Below are 8,223 nucleotides of genomic sequence, written 5' to 3' on the forward strand. Positions count from 1 at the left end.
AGTACTTTCCGTAGGGGGCGGGGCAAGGCTCCGGCTGACCAATGGGAGCGCGGGGCGGGGCGCGCGCCGCGGAGGAGCCGGACACGCATGCGCAGCCGCGGCCCACGAGCCCCACAGATGGAGGGGGCGCGGCTCCGCTGACCAATGGGAGCGCGGGGCGGGGCGCGCACCGTCAAAGAGCCGGACACGCATGCGCAGCCGCAGCCCACGAGCCTCACAGATGGAGGGGGCGCGGCTCCGCTGACCAATAGGAGCGCGGGGCACGGCGCGCGCCGCCGAGGAGCCGGACACGCATGCGCAGCCGCGGCCCACGAGCCCCCACAGGTGGAGGGGGCGCGGCTCCGCTGACCAATGGGAGCGCGGGGCGGGGCGCACACCGCCAAGGAGCTGGTTACGCATGCGCAGCCGCATCCCACGAGTCCCTCTAGATGGAGGAGGCGCGGCTCCGCTGACCAATGGGAGCGCGGGGCGGGGCCAGCGCCGCCTAGGAGCTGGTAACGCATGCGCAGCCGCAGGCCACGAGCCCCCACAGCTGGAAGGGGCGCGGCTCCGCTGACCAATGGGAGCGCGGGGCGGGGCGCACACCGCCAAGGAACCGGACACGCATGCGCAGCCGCAGCAAACGAGCCCCACAGATGGAGTGGGCGCGGCTCGGCTGACCAATGGGAGCGCGGGGCGGGGCGCGCGCCGCCGAGGAGCCGGACACGCATGCGCAGCCGCAGCACACGAGCCCCCACAAACGGAGGGGGCGCGGCTCCGTTGACCAATGGGAGCGCGGGGCGGGGCGTGCGCCGCCAAGGAGCCGGACACGCATGCACAGCCGCGGCCCACGAGCCCGCACTATTGGAGGGGGCTCGGCTCCGCTGACCAATGGGAGCGCGGGGCGGGGCGCACACCGCCAAGGAGCCGGTCACGCATGCGCAGCCGCAGCCCACGAGCCTCACAGATGGAGTGGGCGCGGCTAAGCTGACCAATGGGAGCGCGGGGCGGGGCGCACGCGCCGCCGAGGAGCCGGACACGCATGCGCAGCCGCAGCACACGAGCCCCCACAAACGGAGGGGGCGCGGCTCCGTTGACCAATGGGAGCGCGGGGCGGGGCGTGCGCCGCCAAGGAGCCGGACACGCATGCACAGCCGCGGCCCACGAGCCCGCACTATTGGAGGGGGCTCGGCTCCGCTGACCAATGGGAGCGCGGGGCGGGGCGCACACCGCCAAGGAGCTGGTTACGCATGCGCAGCCGCATCCCACGAGTCCCTCTAGATGGAGGGGGCGCGGCTCCGCTGACCAATGGGAGCGCGGGGCGGGGCGCACACCGCCAAGTAGCCGGTCACGCATGCGCAGCCGGAGTCCACGAGCCCCACAGATGGAGGGGGCGCGGCTCCGCTGACCAATAGGAGCACGGGGCCGGGCGCGCGCCGCCGAAAAGCCGGACACGCACGCGCAGCCGCGGCCCACGAGCCCCCACAGTTGGAGGGGGGCTCGGCTCCGCTGACCAATGGGAGCGCGGGGCGGGGCGTGCGCCGCCAAGGAGCCGGACACGCATGCACAGCCGCGGCCCACGAGCCCGCACTATTGGAGGGGGCTCGGCTCCGCTGACCAATGGGAGCGCGGGGCGGGGCGCGCACCGCCAAGGAACCGGTCACGCATGCGCAGCCGCAGCCCACGAGCCTCACAGATGGAGTGGGCGCGGCTAAGCTGACCAATGGGAGCGCGGGGCGGGGCGCACGCGCCGCCGAGGAGCCGGACACGCATGCGCAGCCGCAGCACACGAGCCCCCACAAACGGAGGGGGCGCGGCTCCGTTGACCAATGGGAGCGCGGGGCGGGGCGTGCGCCGCCAAGGAGCCGGACACGCATGCACAGCCGCGGCCCACGAGCCCGCACTATTGGAGGGGGCTCGGCTCCGCTGACCAATGGGAGCGCGGGGCGGGGCGCACACCGCCAAGGAGCTGGTTACGCATGCGCAGCCGCATCCCACGAGTCCCTCTAGATGGAGGGGGCGCGGCTCCGCTGACCAATGGGAGCGCGGGGCGGGGCGCACACCGCCAAGTAGCCGGTCACGCATGCGCAGCCGGAGTCCACGAGCCCCACAGATGGAGGGGGCGCGGCTCCGCTGACCAATAGGAGCACGGGGCCGGGCGCGCGCCGCCGAAAAGCCGGACACGCACGCGCAGCCGCGGCCCACGAGCCCCCACAGTTGGAGGGGGCTCGGCTCCGCTGACCAATGGGAGCGCGGGGCGGGGCGTGCGCCGCCAAGGAGCCGGACACGCATGCACAGCCGCGGCCCACGAGCCCGCACTATTGGAGGGGGCTCGGCTCCGCTGACCAATGGGAGCGCGGGGCGGGGCGCACACCGCCAAGGAGCCGGTCACGCATGCGCAGCCGTAGCCCACGAGCCTCACAGATGGAGTGGGCGCGGCTAAGCTGACCAATGGGAGCGCGGGGCGGGGCGCACGCGCCGCCGAGGAGCCGGACACGCATGCGCAGCCGCAGCACACGAGCCCTCACAAACGGAGGGGGCGCGGCTCCGTTGACCAATGGGAGCGCGGGGCGGGGCGTGCGCCGCCAAGGAGCCGGACACGCATGCACAGCCGCGGCCCACGAGCCCGCACTATTGGAGGGGGCTCGGCTCCGGTGACCAATGGGAGCGCGGGGCGGGGCGCACACCGCCAAGGAGCTGGTTACGCATGCGCAGCCGCATCCCACGAGTCCCTCTAGATGGAGGGGGCGCGGCTCCGCTGACCAATGGGAGCGCGGGGCGGGGCGCACACCGCCAAGTAGCCGGTCACGCATGCGCAGCCGGAGTCCACGAGCCCCACAGATGGAGGGGGCGCGGCTCCGCTGACCAATAGGAGCACGGGGCCGGGCGCGCGCCGCCGAAAAGCCGGACACGCACGCGCAGCCGCGGCCCACGAGCCCCCACAGTTGGAGGGGGCTCGGCTCCGCTGACCAATGGGAGCGCGGGGCGGGGCGCGCGCGCCGCCAAGGAGCCGGACACGCATGCGCAGCCGCAGGCCACGAGCCCCGTAGATGGAGGGGGCTCGGCTCCGCTGACCAATGGGAGCGCGGGGCGGGGCGCGCGCCGCGGAGGAGCCGGACACGCATGCGCAGCCGCAGGCCACGAGCCCCACAGATGGAGGAGGCGCGGCTCCGCTGACCAATGGGAGCGCGGGGCGGGGCGCGCGCCGCGGAGGAGCCGGACACGCATGCGCAGCCGCAGGCCACGAGCCCCACAGATGGAGGAGGCGCGGCTCCGCTGACCAATGGGAGCGCGGGGCGGGGCGCGCGCGCCGCCGAGGAGCCGGACACGCATGCGCAGCCGCGGCCCACGAGCCCGCACTGTTGGAGGGGGCTCGGCTCTGCTGACCAATGGGAGCGCGGGCCGGGGCGCGCACGCCGCCGAGAAGCCGGACACGCATGCGCAGCCGCGGCCCACGAGCACCGCAGAAAATAATAATAATAATAACGTTGGTGTTCGTTAAGATCTTAAATTAAGAGCTTATTCATTCATTCATTCATTCATTCATTCATTCATTCATTCATTCAGTCGTATTTGTTGAGCGCCTACTGTGTGCAGAGCACTGGACTAGAGAAGCAGCGTGGCTCAGTGGAAATAATAATAATAATAATAATAATAATAATGTTGGTATTTGTTAAGCGCTTACTATGTGCAAGGCACTGTTCTAAGCGCTGGGGTAGATACAAGGTAATCAGGTTGTCCCACGTGGGACTCACAGTCTTCATCCCCATTTTACAGATGAGGGAACTGAGGCCCAGAGAAGTGAAGTGACTTGCCCAAAGTCGCAAAGCCGACAAGTGGCAGAGCCGGGATTTGAACCCACGACCTCTGACTCCAAAGCCCGGGCTCCTTCCACTGAGCCACGCTGCTTCCCCCGGATTTTGGAGTCAGAGGTCGTGGGTTCAAATCCCTGCTCCGCCACTTTTCAGCTGCGTTCATTCATTCATTCGATCGTATTTATTCTATTTATTTATTTTACTTGTACATATCTATTCTATTCATTTTATTTTGTTGGTATGTTTGGTTTTGTTCTCTGTCTCCCCCTTCTAGACTGTGAGCCCACTGTTGGGTAGGGACCGTCTCTGTGTGTTGCCAACTTGTACTTCCCAAGCGCTTAGTCCAGTGCTCTGCACACAGTAAGCACTCAATAAATACGATTGATGATGATGATGATTTACTGAGCGTTTACTGTGTCCACGGAAACTGCGCTCTCAAAGGTCACCAATGAGCTCCTGCTTTCCAAATCCAACGGCTCATACTCTGTCCTAATCCTCCTCGACCTCTCAGCTGCCTTTGACACTGTGGACCACCCCCTTCTCCTCAACACGTTATCTGACCTTGGCTTCACAGACTCCGTCCTCTCCTGGTTCTCCTCTTATCTCTCCGGTCGTTCTTTCTCAGTCTCTTTTGCAGGCTCCTCCTCCCCCTCCCATCCTCTTACTGTGGGGGTTCCCCAAGGTTCAGTGCTTGGTCCCCTTCTGTTCTCAATCTACACTCACTCCCTTGGTGACCTCATTCGCTCCCACGGCTTCAACTATCACCTCTACGCTGATGACACCCAGATCTCCATCTCTGCCCCTGCTCTCTCCCCCTCCCTCCAGGCTCGCATCTCCTCCTGCCTTCAGGACATCTCCATCTGGATGTCCGCCCGCCACCTAAAGCTCAACATGTCGAAGACTGAGCTCCTTGTCTTCCCTCCCAAACCTTGTCCTCTCCCTGACTTTCCCATCTCCGTTGACGGCACTACCATCCTTCCCGTCTCACAAGCCCGCAACCTTGGTGTCATCCTCGACTCCGCTCTCTCATTCACCCCTCACATCCAAGCCGTCACCAAAACCTGCCGGTCTCAGCTCCGCAACGTTGCCAAGATCCGCCCTTTCCTCTCCATCCAAACTGCTACCCTGCTAATTCAAGCTCTCATCCTCTCCCGTCTGGACTACTGCACTAGCCTTCTCTCTGATCTCCCATCCTCGTGTCTCTCTCCACTTCAATCCATACTTCATGCTGCTGCCCGGATTATCTTTGTCCAGAAACGCTCTGGACATATTACTCCCCTCCTCAAAAACCTCCAATGGCTACCGATCAATCTGCGCATCAGGCAGAAACTCCTCACCCTGGGCTTCAAGGCTGTCCATCCCCTCGCCCCCTCCTACCTCACCTCCCTTCTCTCCTTCTACTGCCCAGCCCGCACCCTCCGCTCCTCCACCACTAATCTCCTCACCGTACCTCGCTCTCGCCTGTCCCCCCATCGACCCCCGGCCCACGTCATCCCCCGGGCCTGGAATGCCCCCAATCCCTCCGCCCGTCCGCCAACCTAGCTCTCTTCCTCCCTTCAAGGCCCTGCTGAGAGCTCACCTCCTCCAGGAGGCCTTCCCAGACTGAGCCCCTTCTTTCCTCTCCCCCTCGTCCCCCTCTCCATCCCCCCGTCTTACCTCCTTCCCTTTCCCACAGCACCTGTATATATGTATATATGGTTGTACATATTTATTACTCTATTTATTTATTTATTTATTTATTTATTTTACTTGTACATTTCTATCCTACTTATTTTATTTTGTTGGTATGTTTGGTTCTGTTCTCTGTCTCCCCCTTTTAGACTGTGAGCCCAGTGTTGGGTAGGGACTGTCTCTATGTGATGCCAATTTGTACTTCCCAAGCGCTTAGTACAGTGCTCTGCACATAGTAAGCGCTCAATAAATATGATTGATTGATTGATTGATTGATTGCAGAGCACTGTACTAAGCGCTTGGGAAGTCCAAATTGGCAACATAGAGAGACAGTCCCTACCCAACAGTGGGCTCACGGCCTAAAAGGGGGAGACAGAGAACAAAACCAAACCAAACATACTAAGCAAATAAAATAAATAGAATAGATATGTACAAGCAAAATAAATAAATAAATAAATAGAGTAATAAATATGTACAAACATATATACATATATACAGGTACTTTATATTATAGTATAGTATAGTATATACTATGTACCATATCATCATCAATCGTATTTATTGAGCGCTTACTATGTGCAGAGCACTGGACTAAGCGCTTGGGAAGTGCAAATTGGCAACATAGAGAGACAGTCCCTACCCAACAGTGGGCTCACAGCCTAAAAGGGGGAGACAGAGAACCAAACCAAACCAAACGTACCAACCAAATAAAATAATTAGAATAGATATGTACAAGTAAAATAAATAAGTAAATAAATAGAGTAATAAATATGTACAAGCATATATACATATATACAGGTACTATATACTATGGTACAGTATAGTATATACTAAGTACTATATCATCATCAATCGTATTTATTGAGCGCTTACTATGTGCAGAGCACTGTACTAAGCGCTTGGGAAGTACAAATTGGCGACATATAGAGACAGTCCCTACCCAACCGTGGGCTCACAGTATAGTATATACATATGTATATATATATATATATACGTCTCAGGTACTGTACTAAGCGCTGGGGTGAATGCAAGCAAATCAGCTTAATCAATCAATCAATCGTATTTATTGAGCGCTTACTATGTGCAGAGCACTGTACTAAGCGCTTGGGAAGTACAAATTGGCAACACATAGAGACAGTCCCTGCCCAACAGTGGGCTCACAGTCTAAAAGGGGGAGACAGAGAACAGAGCCAGACATACCGACAAAATAAAATAAATAGGATAGAAATGTACAAGTAAAATAAATGAATAAATAAATAAATAGACAATAAATAAATAAATAAATAAATAATAATAAATAAATAATAAATAATGAATAATAAATCAATAAATAAATAATAAATAAATAGCTTAGATGCAGTCGCTGTCCCAGGTGGGGATCACAGTCTCAATCCCAATTTTACAGACGGGGTAACAGAGAAATAATTAATAATAATAATAACGGCAGCGCTGAAGCGCCACCATGTGGCCAGAAGCTATGTTCACACACAGCGCTGGAGTCTTTTTAATAATAATAATAATAGAAATGACGGCATTGGGTAAGCGCTCGGCTCCGCGGACCAATGGGAGCGCTGGGCGGGAAGGGGCGCGCGCCCCCACGGGGGCCCCGGGGAAGGCGCATGCGCAGCCCCTGACGGGGCCCACGTGACCCACTGCCTGACGCCTCACAGCGAGGGCGAGTGGGCCAGGGCGCATGTTTCCTGCCACAGCCTAATTTAATAATCATAATAAATAATAATAAGATAATGATATAATAATAATGATACTTATTTATTTTGTTGGTATGTTTGGTTCTGTTCTCTGTCTCCCCCTTTTAGACTGTGAGCCCACTGCTGGGTAGGGACTGTCTCTATGTGATGCCAATTTGTACTTCCCAAGCGCTTAGTACAGTGCTCTGCACATAGTAAGCGCTCAATAAATACGATTGATTGATTGATTGATAATGGTATTTGTTAAGCTCTTTCTATGTGCTAAGCACTGTCCTAAGCACTGGACTAGATCCAAGGTGATCAGGTTAATCCCCATTTTACAGATGAGGTGACTGAGGCACAGAGAAGTCTCACCTCCCCCAGGAGGCCTTCCCAGACTGAGCCCCATTTTTCCTCTCCTCCTCCCCATCCCCCCCGCCCTTCTCCTTCCCCTCCCCACCACACCTGTATAGATGTTTGTACAGATTTATTACTCTATTTGACTTGTACATATTTACTATTCCGTTTATTTTGTTAATGATGCGCATCTAGCTTTATTTCTATTTATTCTGATGACTCGAAACCCGTCCACGTGTTTTGTTGCCTGTCTCCCCCTTCTAGACTGAGCCCGTTGTCGGGTAGGGACCGTCTCTGTATGTTGCCGACTCGGACTTCCCGAGCGCTTAGTACAGTGCTCTGCACACAGTAAGCGCTCAATAAATACGATTGAATGAATGAATGGATGAAGTCAGCAGAGCAGGGATTAGAACCCAGGTCTTTCCGATGCCCAAGCCCGTGCTCTATCCACTAGGCCAGCGCTCAATAAATACGATTGATGATGATGATCATCATCATCAATCGTATTTATTGAGCGCTTACTATGTGCAGAGCACTGTACTAAGCGCTTGGGAAGTACAAATTGGCAACACATAGAGACAGTCCCTACCCAACAGTGGGCTCCCAGTCTAAAAGGGGGAGACGGAGAACAAAACCAAACATACCAACAAAATAAAATAAATATGATGATGATGCTGCTGCTTCCGTGTATTAGGTAAACTCTTATTTGGTTT

This window comes from Tachyglossus aculeatus, chromosome 12 (assembly GCF_015852505.1).
Source record: "Tachyglossus aculeatus isolate mTacAcu1 chromosome 12, mTacAcu1.pri, whole genome shotgun sequence".
NCBI lineage: Eukaryota > Metazoa > Chordata > Mammalia > Monotremata > Tachyglossidae > Tachyglossus > Tachyglossus aculeatus.